Genomic DNA, 13,841 nt, shown 5'->3' with positions numbered 1-13,841 from the left:
GTAGATTAGTTCATAGCTTCAGATATTATTGCTGAAAAAGTTAAAACATGTTTAGCTAACAGTATTTCGAACACTGGTATGATCACTTCCCAATAGAAAATAGCTTGAAACAGGGCTGTATACTTGCTCCTACTCTATTTGCTATCTTCTTTGGCGTGATGCTGGGTCAAAGAGGCAGCGATTGCACGAAGGCATCTATATCAGTTTTCGTTCGGGCGGCAATGTGTTCAATCTTCGACGTCTACTATCCCATACAAAAACAAAGGAGATAGTCATAACGGAGCTTCTCTATGCCGATGATTGCGCCCTGCTAGCTCACAATGATAATGGTCTCTAGATCGCGGTAAAACGAATTTGCATACGCTGTCGCCTCTTTCGGCTTATCTATAAACATCGGGAAAACAGAAGTCAAGTTCCAGAAATCACCCAATAAATCCTACTCAGCCCCAAGGATCACAGTGAACGGACAGCCCCTTAACGTGGTAGACCACTTCACACATCTATGTAGTATGGTGTCAAATGACGCCTCACTTTTGAGGAAAGTTGATAATCGTCTGGCCAAGGCCAGAAGCGCTTTTGGACGCCTTCAGGCGAGAGTCTGGCGGAACAAATCGCTTCGCCTGCCTACAAAAATCAATGTCTACCAGGCTCTGAGACATGGACACTATACAGAAAACAAACTAAGACTTCTTGAGCGCTTTCACCAAAGATGCTTGCGCTCCATCATGGACATACGGTGGCAGGACCGCACTACAAAAAGCGATGTCCTTGCGATTGCCGGTATGGACAGTATAGAGGGACTTCTTATGGTCCGACAGTTACGCTGGCAGGGCACGTATCCAGTATAGGAAACGAACGTATGCCAAAAGCAGTCTTTTTTGGTGAGCTAAAAGGTGGTGACATAACAGAGGCGCCCCGCTGAAACGCGTCAAAGACCAGCTTAGGCGTCAACTTTCCTTAGCTGACATAGAAGAGAGAACTTGGTTGCATGCGGCCTCAGAACGACACAGCTGGAGGTCACTCACGAAGGCCGCGTGATACACATTTGAGACCAAAAGAAAATCCGCTGCCGAGGACAAACGCAGATGGTGAAAAGAAAATCTAAATCGACCACTTGCGAGGCTGCGACAATGGTTATCCTTGCCCTGGATGTGGCAAAATATGTAGGTCACAGCTGGGGCTGCGCAGCCACGGGAAATACTGCATTCCTCACTAATCTTCGGACTCGAAGACAACGCTTATTATTATTATTACTATGTCAAAATAGAAAACACCAAAATTTGAGAGATAGATGGGCAGAGGAATAGAGAAGTGCAGATCTTAGAGAGAAAGTGGAGATGGATTGGTCACACCCGTAGAAAAGATACCAACAACAGAGCTAGACGGGCCTTGGGGTGGAACCCCCAGGGAACAAGACGCAGAGGAAGACCAAAAAGAACGTGTGGTGTGCTAGATGAAGCCGGAGGACAGCAAAAGGCTGGGAAGTCATTTAAAAACAGCAAGAGAGAGTGGAGAGTGACATGTTTTTACTAAGGTCCTATGTTCCATGAGGAACGCAAAGGATAGTATATGGTTTCCGGCCTTGCAGATTAATAATTCAACAGTTAATGTACACTCATACAATAGTTTTTATTTAGGTGGGGGAAAATTTGCTATTAATGTTTATGTATATTACTTAATAGCAGATTAAGTATACACAATGGAGCTATAGACAACAACGAGTTATGCTGTCTTCTCATAATATTAATTCATGTATCTTAACCAGTAAATACTGTAGTGACCTAGTTTAGTTTAGAGATCATGTTAATTTTGTAGGTAAATATATTATGTATGTTTTTAGCGACGGTAGAAGTAGTGACGTAGTCAGACAGACGAATGACGTTTCAGAATAGTCGAACAAGGAGAACAAGATGGCTAGAGCTTAGAGAAAGGCGTATAGAGCTAGAGGCTGATAAGACAACGACGGCTAGTGAGACAAGACGAGCATCCCATTTGTAAATAAATACATCTGTTGAATTCTCCAGAAGTCTTGATTAATCCATCATTATTAATTGTAATGTCTCTTGGCTAGTTTAGTTATGTAAAGTATTGTTGGATTTATAGACATTAGAACACTGTTTCTCAAACTGTGTGCCGCGGCACACACGAAGATTTGCAGGTGTGCCGCGGGAGTTTTCAGAACGCCACACGTGCAGGCGTTACACAGGTCTGCCTACTATTAAATGTTTATTTTATGTTGCGATGACATCCCCACTTGCAACGACCAGTAATAGTAGTGGAGCGCTCCATTATGACGCAAAGGGCTGTTATTTATTCAGGTTATGGAATTTTTTAACTATACATATATTATTATAATGACTCAAATGTAGGCCGCCTTAGCAGACGCACAGCAGTTCTTGATTTGGTAATGATAATAATAAGTGATGCGTTTCATGTAAATTTGTTAGGTGTATGCTAATAATAACAAGTTATCACTAAGCCTTATTCATTGTTATCCATGGAGAAATACATTAGCAAGAATGAAACTGCGAAAGTGTTAAATGAAAAGCAAGGAACCAAACGAAGGTACAAAGAAGATTACATCGGATATGGTTTCATATCTTCGGGACCTGAAGATTCTCCATTGCCGTTTTGTCTGATCTGCAATGCAATTCTGTCGAATGAGGCGCTTGTTCCAAGCAAATTGAAGAGACACTTGGAAACAAAATATCCAGCTATAAAAGAGCAACCGAAAAAATACGTTGAAAACATAATAAACAAGCTAAGAAACTTAGAAAGTACCTAAAGCTGCCAGAAAAGAGATTGATTGCAAGTTATAAGGTTGCTCAGTTATTAGCAAAACGCAAGAAAGCACACACAGAGGCTGAATCAGTCATTGCACCAGCTATAGCAATAGTTGTTGTAACTATCCTTGGACCCGATGCCGCCGAAAAAGTTAAAAAAGTTCCTTTTTCAAATGATAATATCTCGCGCAGAATTGAAGACTTATCGTCAGATTTACAAGATTAAATCTGCGAACACTTCGACGTGACTGACGATGAAGTGTCTCTGCTTTGGTCTCTTCAAGTTGATGAATCCACTGACGTTAGCGACAAAGCCCAGCTGCTAGCTTTTATTCAGTTCATAAAGGATAACAAATGTGTCAACGAATTCTTATTTTGCAAAGACTTACCAACTACGACCAAAGGCAAAGATATTTTCAAAGTGGTGAACGAAAACATTTTGCTATTCAAACTACAGTGGAAAAACTGTGTCAGCGTTTGCATCGATGGCTGTCCTTCCATGCAGGGAAATAGAAAGGGATTTATCACTCATGTGCATCAAGAAAATCCAAATGTATTAGTTGTTCACTGCATGATCCACAGAGAAGCTCTTGCCTTCAAATCTTTACCGAAAGATTTGATGTCTGCTCTGGATCACTTGATTGAAGTTGTAAACTTCATCAAATCTCGACCGCTTGCATGCCGACTTTTCTCAGAGCTTTGTGAAGCAATGGATTCAGACTACAAATGTCTCCTGTATCACACCAACGTTCGTTGGCTCTCCGGGGGAAAAGTGTTAAAGGTGTCGTCCAGCTCAAGGCTGAGCTGATTTCATTCTTGGAGGCTGAAAACAAAAAAGACTTTGGATTTTCTATTCATGACGAGATCTGGTGGGTTAAGGTGACATTTCTCTCTGATTTATTTGACAAATTAAATTCATTGAATTTAAGTCTTCAAGGACCATCGGAAACCATCATCACTGCATCCTCAAAACTGAAGTCATTTTGGTGAAAAATTGTCTTTGTGGCAAAGTAAGATCTCGAAAGGAGTCTTCGACTGCTTTCCTACTTACTATGAATGTGCTTCAAATAAAGAAATCACCCCCGAAATTCTGGACACTTTGACACACTTGCAGTCAACATTGCAGCATTACTTTCCAACAGTTGGAAGTAATGAATATAGATGGGTCAGTTATCCATTTGGAAACAATGAAGCTACAAATCTGACAACTGAAGAAGCAGAGCAGCTCATTGCTTTAAAAAACGATGCAGTTCTTAAGTCAAGTTTTGCCGAGAAAAGCCTGGATAAGTTTTGGATTTCAATCAACAAGTTATATCCTGCAATCAGTTTAAAAGCAATCAAAATAATTCTTCCATTAGCATCTTCATGGTTTTGTGAGTTTGGATTTTCAGCATTGACTGAAATCAAATCTAAGAAAAGAGAGAGACTTCTTACAATAGACGATGAAATACGAGTTTGTTTGTCGACTCTGGAGCCTTGATTAGATCGCATTTGCTCTATAAAAAAAACAGGCAAACCCTTCAAATTAGATGTAATACTTTAAAAAAGGTAAAATACTATTTTTGTAGTTTTTTTACTGTGCCGCCAGACAAAAAGTTTGAGAAACACTGCCTTAGAAAAAGGCGTATTTTTACTGAGGCCCTATGTTCCATGACGGATGCAAAGGAAAAATGATGATGATGATTTCGAGCCCTTCTTGAGTTCGTAAGATAACACAAACTCTTCTTTTAATCTTTATATTTATGTCATTTTTTTAAAATCTATTTTTGTTGTATAAAATAAAGAAGGATAGTTGAGTTTGAGCTGAAGTAAATGTTTACAGGAATCCGTCTTATTCGTTTTTGTACTTCTGGTGAATAGCCTCGGCGTTCACAGAGTTTGGGTGTGCCTTATGTTGAAATTCGACCTAGTATCTTCAATTCTGTGATTGTGTCTCAATCAGTTCGTCTTTTGACACAAATCGACTCCTTTTTCCGACTGATTCGTTCACACCGTTGATCTACTTTTAAATAGTAAGCACATCAATAAGCTGTAAATCTTAAAGTAACTGATTGAGAAAAATATCTGTACGAACCTAACTTAAGAAGACAGGAAACACAGCAGGTGGAAATAACGCTTTAGCAGTACTTTCTCTGGGATATATTTTACCCCAGATGTGTGTATTTTGACAAAGCTTATATCAACTCTTTCTGTCAGTTTGTCTGTCTGGTAAAAAGTTTGTACACGTTATTTCTCCCACGCCCAATCTCGGATCAAGCTGAAATGTGCACAATAATTTTTTTTACCTGACAACACAATCAATTAAAAAAATTAGTTAATTAATTATTAGTAATTAATTATTTTGTTTGGTATCTTGAAAAGGGGAAAGAAGTCGTTCTTGACAGATGTTGTAGTATAAGTTGAACTAACCCCCTTGAGGACTCTAGCCTTGAGTGAAATTTTTTCTATGCATTTAAAAAAAAAACGATTATGTAAACATTCACCAAGATACCCCCTTCTTCCCTCCCCCTGTCACAACTGGTCCAGACAAGTGATAGAATCAAAGCGCATCGAGAAAGCTAAAAGCTAAACAAAAACAATTGGTAAAAATATTTCTAAACTCACAGATTTATTATGTTAAGATCAGCAGCACAAGACTGATCCAAACTAATTGATACAATTACACTTAATATAAGCTTCGCTGTTTTTAGGGGCCCCCGAAAGGGGAAAAGACGCTATTAGTTTTGAAAGGAATATCTGTCCGTCCGTCCGTCCGTCCCATTTAGATCTCGTAAACTAGAAAAGGTAGTCAAAATCCGACATCATAATATTTTAAACCATTCAAAAGTCTGATGCAATATCTGCTTTTTTCTTTTCTGAAAGCGAAAAATCTAATTTTTTAAAATCACTTATGCAATCAATTTTTTTCATAAAAATACACCACTATTCACTATTAATAGTAACAAACACGGGGAGGGGTGGGCTCTTTAGTAAAGAAATGACTATCTACCATATTTTTAACGGTTTTAGATGTTTTGTCAAAAAATTATTTTTTTTTTTTACATTTGTATTGCCAAGTAAGATAAGTTCTATCAAACTAATTACTACATTTACACACACACACACACAATGTTTACTTTTTTTTTTAAAGAGAAAAAACCTATATAGTATGCATAAGTATATAAGTATAAGTTGGACATAATTTAAAACAACAATTAATAAGCAGTTTTCCATATTATCGCGTGAACTGCATCGCTGTACTATACGTATAGAACAATTAACTAAAGGACATTTTTAAATTATTTTTTTTACGGAAAGTTTTTTTCTTGAGGAATAAGAGATTGACCCTTTACAAAACAATTAGATCAATTAGATATTCATTAAAAGACATCAGTGTGGCCAAGGTTCACATCTAACGTTACATTCACTGTTACCTATCCTTTGGTCTGCTGGACCGCTGGGGGCACCACACAAGATCTGTCAACCTTCTTTCTCCATTATTCTCTGTCATTTGTCTTTGATAGAATTTCATTCTGATGCTCTTTCTGAAAATATTGAAACCTGCCTTTTTTTTCCTGCCTGGGTGGACAACTTTGGGGGGCAATTTTGAGTTTGTGTTTCCACACAAACTGTCTTTGTAACCTTGTTTTAAATTATATTTTTATGTTATTCTTGTTAATACTCTAAACTAACAGTAAAATATTTATTCGTTTAGGGACTATTGATCGTCTCATACATAGAACTTGACAGTATATAGACATATGAGCAGCATTTATCTAAATTCTAAAATATTTACCGATTTTACTTTTGTAACCTCAAGTTCAGTCAAATTGACTCCAATTGCTACTGACACACATGCATATACATATATATATATATATATATTAGCCTTATAGGCCATTAACATTCATGTTAAGCTATAGTGAAGTAAAGTTCCTCTTTAAGACCTTGCTATATATGGGGCAGATGATGTAAAGGTCTTCAGTTTTTGTGGCTCACAGTTAACGAGGGTGTTATGTGGCCAGCACAACGACCAACCGCCTTTCCCTTTCCCCAACTAATGTCAGGTACCCATTAGAGCTGGGTGGACTCAGAGGCACCCAAAGCTTCCGAAATTAAAAAAAAAATCAGTCTTCCCAATGATATGAGGTCGGAACTTAGGGTTCAGAAGCCAAGCGCGTTAACAGCCGGCCTCTTAATTTAGCTATGGGGGCGTCTAAATAAATAAGTCTTTGACCCACGACATGGCTGTTCATTCAATGGAACATGTTTCATCCTTGTGTCTCGAGCTATACGATGATAGCACACTCATATAATTTTTAGAGCCAATGTACATCTTCTTTCTGATATTTTTTTTTATTCTTTAGTTTTCCACACACATAAAAAAAAAAGGTAGCACTGGGGGTAAACCATCGTCCCTGTATCGATCTGCAGCCGTGATTGATGCCAATTTATATTCCAGACATCTCGACTTTATCACGATTTATAACGATTGCCAACTTTTATGGTTGTGGTTCTCATTTCAGCAGCGCGACGTCTGCTCCTGGCGGACTTCAAATAGGATTTACTAGTCGTCGTCATAGATAGCAGGGCGATGGGAGAGTAGACCCCTTTTTTTTTCTTGCTTTGAGGAAAGATAGTCGGATTTACGCACCAAGAATGGAAAGATGCATTACAGGGGATTGGGTTAGGAAGAGCGAGAGAGAGAGATAGTCCTGTAAAGATTAGGGTATGGAATACTAAGCAAAAGAAAAAGATTTAAAAGAAATAGATGTATAAAAGTCTGTTAACTTGGTCTGCCATTCACCAACAGATATGCCAGCTCGTAGTGTTAGTAGGTCTGTGTAATATGTGTGAAAGCCATTATGTTTTAATAATAATTTATAATAATTTGATTTTTAAAGAGGTTAACAAACGTAATGTAGGCTCAAGGGGCTATATTAATGCAACATACATAAACACAAGAGTTAAAATGACAAACTAAAATACAAAAGTTTTGAACAGATAGGTCTTACTGTTTTTCTTGAATGTAGTGAAGCATGTTGTCTGTTTGAGATCAGTTTGGGGCTAGTTCCAAACCTTTGGTCCATGCACTGAAAAAAAAAAAGCCAGCAAACTGTAACTTTTTGAGGGAGAAACGTGGCAGCACTAGACGTGTTAAAACCATGGAACACAGAGAGCTCTCTGACATATGGAGTGATCCGCTAAGGTACAAGGTTATTTCTTTGTTGTAGAGACAAAGATAACAAAGTGGGGGCCACCTTGTAGTTGATTCTTGCATACACAGGAAGCCAATGGAGTATACGCATGAGAAGTAGCAGAATCGTGTTTTGTTTTTTACGTAGGATTACTCGTCCAACATTGTTCAGAGTTCGTTGCAGCTTTGCCATTTTGTCATCGGGTATTACTCCTAGCACGGTGTTGCAGTAGTCAAGGAGGGAGGGTATGAATGCCACAGCTAGCTTTTTGGTGCCGTTGTCAAATATGGTTTGAGCTGGCCTAATCTGAGCAACTGCAGAAAGCGACCTTTGCAGAGCTGACCTATATCTGGGTCAAAAGTCAAAGCAGATTCAAAGTAAACTCCAAGATTGCGAACATAGGGACAAAAACGGACCAGGCAGTTTGTGATGTGTATAGAATCTGTACTCTCTACTTTTGTCATGTTGTTTCGAGTGATACTTTCTTCTGTGCTATCATTGTATTATGCTGTTATATATTTTATAACCTTATAAATGTTATAATGTTACATATGTTATACTGTTATATATGTTATAACGTATCGGATGTTGGTTTTAATAAACTGAATATAACAATAAAATTTGTCACTACTACAATCCGGAATAATAATCTCTGTTCGTTTACATAATAACATATGGCATTATACACAACATACAATATTAACTCCCTTGCTAAGGGGAATAACTCTAACGAGTGGCAACATACTTATTCGCTCACTGGTAACATTGAATCCCTAGTACAGAATATTAGTGTAGGCTTAAGTTTTGTCTTCTTTCTGACAGAGGCAGATGTAAATATGATAGCGAAGGGAGGACATGCAAGTCGAACTCTCCACCATCTGGTAAAATCATGATCTTGATAAAATACAGAAAATAAAATAAATTATGGCATCTATATAGTGCTACTTTCATGCTTATAGCATGCTCAGAGCGCTTTGGTCCAATCTCAGTTGTAGACCAGTTGGGGGGGGGGGGGAGGACGGGGTATCTAGGAAAAGGTTTTTCAGTGCTGCCTTCAGTAAACACAACTCTGCCCGAGTCGGGTGTCGAACCTCGAGCCCACTTCATAGGTAGCCAAGCCAATCCAAGTTCAAGCGCACTTAGCCTCTCGACCACGCTTCCCACATAAAATAATGCTTCCTTAATCAGGATTCGAACTGAACTTATTAGTGCTTGTCAGTGAAGCTATTCCACCTAGCGCTGTTAAGACTCGTTGAATTTGTGTTTGCGTCATCCCATAGAAACCTTTCACGACTCCCTCCGGGTTAGCTTTTGTCTGAAGTCTTAGCTTAGCGCCTCTGCATATAAGATCGCATCTTGCAGGTACAAAGTACTATTTCCCACCGTTGTGGATTCACTAGACAATTACAAGCTGTTGATCAGTTTCAGTTTTTTTTTTCTTCTTTCTATCCGCTTCCTTTCTCTGTCCATCTTTGATGGTCAGAGGGTTGTCCACCCCCGTCCAGATGAGGTACATATGTTTACAAAGGTTTTATCAATTCACTCTCTGTTTCTGTCTGTTTGGTAAAAAGGTTATACACCAGGGGCGTAGCTAGGAATTTCCCATCATTTAGGGGCCCGGGGGGGGCCTGTTTGGAGGCCCCTGCATTTTGCGTAATATTTAATGTAAACAACACTCATTTGAGTGGGACCCGGGGGGATTTTCAAATTCAAATTCCTCCCCCACCCTAGCTACTCCTCTGTTATATACTGTGACGATCTTCTCAATCAGGCCTTCTGCAAACACTACTTCACAACACAACAGCACATCTAACTCAAGAACTTGACAACAAGAGCTTCAAGTAACAAAGTGGCGGTTTAATTACAAATACATCGACAGCCAATTCAACACAATTGGCTACATCAAATTCAAATGCTTTCTTGAACTTAACAGAACTGCCTTACTAAACGTTACTAGTCTATCTAGCTCGTACAGCTACATCTTCGAGGACTCAAAGGTACCACAAGTCCTTACTGCCTTGCTGTCCAGGACTCATCTGTCTTTTTTTAAACACACTGTCTCTCGACCGTGAAGGCTCTCGATCACATGACCACAACATGGATCATATTTGCGTGAACTAGCAGTACTGTCCCTTGTCTATCGACAGCCGTTGACCCGTTGACCTGTGTGATTGGCCTGAGTCGTGTGTATCAGTAGGCCGCACACACATTAACACTTTCAGTCCGCCACTGGAGTTACAACAATACATTATTTCTCCCACACTAATTCTCGAATAAATTTGAAACTTTGCATAATTATTCATTTGCGTAGACAATACATGAATCAATAAAAAGATTAACTAATTAGTCTATTACTTAATGGTAATTAATTATTTTGTTTGATACCATCAAGAAAAATCAATATTTCAGTATTCACAGACATTGCTAAATATGTAAGGTTTTGTTCATTTAGATAATTACACCTGTATTTTCTCCCACATCCATTCTCGGATCAAGTTTTAACTGTAAACAATTATTGTACCTAACACTACATGAATCATTAAAAAATTAACCTATTTGTCAATTAATTATTGGTAATTAATTAGTTCGTTTGATATCAAATATGGAAATAACTTCTACATTATTGAGATAGATAGTTGTAATTGCGGAGTTCTTACTCTTAGGAAAGTTTTTTTTTTTTTTTAAAGGATTTTTTTTTCTATTTTGCTTGTTAGAAAGCTTTTATCAACTCACTTCGTCTGTCGTGTCTGCCTGTCTGTCTGCTACAAATTTTTTTCACGTTATCTCTCCCACTTTCCAGTCTCGGATCAAGTTGAAGCTTTGCACAATTATTCATTGTTCCTAATAAAACATGAATTAGTTTAAAAATGTAATTAATTTAGTTTGATATTTTTAAAAAGGAAATACATTTTACAATATTGCGATGTGTTGCTGTAAATGTTGAGTTCTTTCCCTTGGTTTAGCTTTGAATTTTTTTTAGAAGTATTTTTTTTTTTTTTTGCTTTTTAGTGTTGTGATGCTATTTAAGTTTTGATGCTACCCACGCCTTGTAGTTGGCAGCACTCCTCAACAGCTGCTTACTTTTTCATCTTGCCAACAGTGGCCAAGGCTATGTGAGATATGTGGGCCTTTTTGGGGCCATTTATAAGTCTATAGGCCCCTATATCAAAGGTCAGTGCAACGTATTTCTTGGGGGCCCTAAGCTACATATAGTTTGTGGCGTGTGTTAAGTTATAATAAATCCGGTCCTGATGAAAATTAGGTATCAAGCAAGCCTTTCTAGCTTTGTTAGCGCACAACGACAGATATTTTTTAAGGCTACTGCGGCGATAGAGGGGCTCCATATCTGAATCATTTCATCTTATAGACATCTTTTTTATTGTATAAATTTCAGACACTCCTTTAAAAGATAAGATAAAAGCGTCTTACGTTTGTCTGTGTTAATCCTGTCTTGCATCTCTGGTCAAAGGGATACAACTCAGAAAATATTTAAAGATCGTTAATTCTGTACAAGATTTCTTCCCTTAGCAAATCACCTTCAATTCATCCTACACTTTTTGATTTATCGGCAATAAACTTTAATATTTTTTTTGCTTTTAATTGACTAACATCCCAGAGTTTATCACGATGGCTAATGGTTCCGCATGGTTGTTAACGCTGGAAGTGGTAATTGTTTTAAGCCCATCACGGGCGTAGCCAGGATTTTTTTTCGGGGGGGGGGGGGGAATTTTTTTCTCCCCCCCCCCGACCCCCCCCCCCCCAGTGAATTTTTTTTTATATGTATTTATGTGTGTGTGTGTACTTAATCTTTATTGCATTCTGACCCTTCATTCTTTCGGAAGACGTTTATTGTGCCCTAGAATAGGTTCTTCCATGAGTTAGTGGAAAAATTGTAGATTCCCCGTCAATACTAGCAAGGGGGTCTGGGGGAGCGCTAGGAGCTCCCCCAGCGCGGGGCGAAGCCCCGCCGCCAAGCACTATTTCTGATATTGAAAGCCAACAAAATGCATTTTCTGAGGTATCTACAGTGCATTTTCCTGCTATTAAAAAGTTTTATTTTAAAAACCTAATGTGCTATTCTTACTGACTTAGACCCTACCGCGCCGTTCGGAGCATTTGACGTCAAGCTGTTTCCATAAAAATCTGTCACTGGTAATGTCTGAAGCCTCTTCCCACCTGCCATAAGGACCTCAATGAATGAGTGGCGTCAAGTTGTACTAGGATATCATTGCAACTCTTCTTATGCGTAATTCATTTTGTCGAAGAACATGCCCCGCAAACCTCATGCGTCGCTCTCTCACAATCTTACTAAAGGGTCGACTCCCAGTTCGGCATAGGATTTCCTTGATTTAAACCCGATCTCTATAACTGACTACTAAAATCTGTCTTAGCCATCTTTGTTGAGCCACATTTAGTGTTTTTCAATTTCGGCAGATGACTATTCACTACAGTTTATTAAGGGAGCCCTGCCACTTGTAAAAATGTTTAACCACTCTTGAATACGCTCTTGGAATTAAGTGACTGTAGTTTGCTTTAGATTTTATATCGAAAAGAGAAGTTTTATCGTCAAAATCATCTGTTGGGGGTTTTCCACCTCAAAATGCTCTGTAGGGGGATCTTAAACTCAAAACTATCAGAGGGGTTTTAAACAAACGCCATCTGTAGAAGAGGGGTTTAAACTCAAAACCCCCGATTGGATTGGTTACGCTCAAATAATTTTTTTTTATATTGAAGAGTTATTTTTAGCATTAATCCCCTCTGAATGGGGGTTTAAACTCAAAACCCCTTTTGGCAACGCTCATAGCATTTTGAGTGCGGAATTTGCTATTTTTCTTACACTGAAGATGTATTTTTTAGCCTCAAACCCCCCTGGCGGGGGGTTTAAACTCAAAACCCCTTTGGCTGCGTTCATAGATTTTAGTGTGAGTAATTTGCTTTTATTTATATTGAAGAGGTACTTTTTAGCTTCAAACTCCACTGGAGGGGAGTTTAAACTCAAAACCCATTTGACTACACTCAAAACATTTTGAGTGTATAATTTGCTTTGTTTTTATTATTAAAGAGGTATTTTTTACCTTCAAACCCCGCTGAAGTGGGGTTTAAACTAAAAACTAAGTCAAAACCCATTTAGCTACGCTCATAACATTTTGAGTGCGTAATTAACTTTTTTTTATATTGAAGAGGGGCTTTATCGTAAATTTTGGAGGGGGTTTTAAAATCAAAATCTCCCTTAACTGTGCTCTTGGAATTAGGGGATTTTCGTTTGCATTTTTGTTTTGTTTTGTTTTATAGAAGAGGGGGGGTTAACTGCAAAAACCCCAAGTAGGGGGTCTAAAACTCAAAACCCCTAGTAGGGGTTTTTAAACACAAAACCCCTGGTAGGGGTTTTTAAACTCGAACCCCCCTGGTAGGGGGTGTTAAACTCAAAACCCCCTGGTAAGGGGTTTTAAACTCAAAACCCCATTGGTTGTGCTGGGGCAATTGATGGTTTAGTATTAAAATCTCACCTAAAATAAACAAATCAAAGCAAAAAATCATTCACTAAATTCCGATCCCCCCCAGGGGGGGAGGGATTTCATTTCGGGGGGGGGGTTTGAACCCCAACCCCCCCCCCCCCTGGCTACGCCCATGAAGCCCATCATTACCTATAAAATGCTTCCAAAGACAAGCGTCTCGTAAAGCATTCTAATTGTCTGAGAAACTTTCAATTCAAGGGGAGCTAACAATAAAAATATATTTGTAATTTTGTTTCAACAGAAATAACTCCAATTATATACTTCAGGAAGTTTTGTGGTCATATGTGTATATATCATCATCGTGATATTTAAATTAAAATGTATTGTACATTTATGAAGTGTTTATATCATCATAGTGGTTCCAA

The sequence above is a fragment of the Biomphalaria glabrata genome, chromosome 8, assembly GCF_947242115.1.
Source record: "Biomphalaria glabrata chromosome 8, xgBioGlab47.1, whole genome shotgun sequence".
NCBI lineage: Eukaryota > Metazoa > Mollusca > Gastropoda > Planorbidae > Biomphalaria > Biomphalaria glabrata.
Note: the sequence above shows the minus strand (reverse complement) of the source record.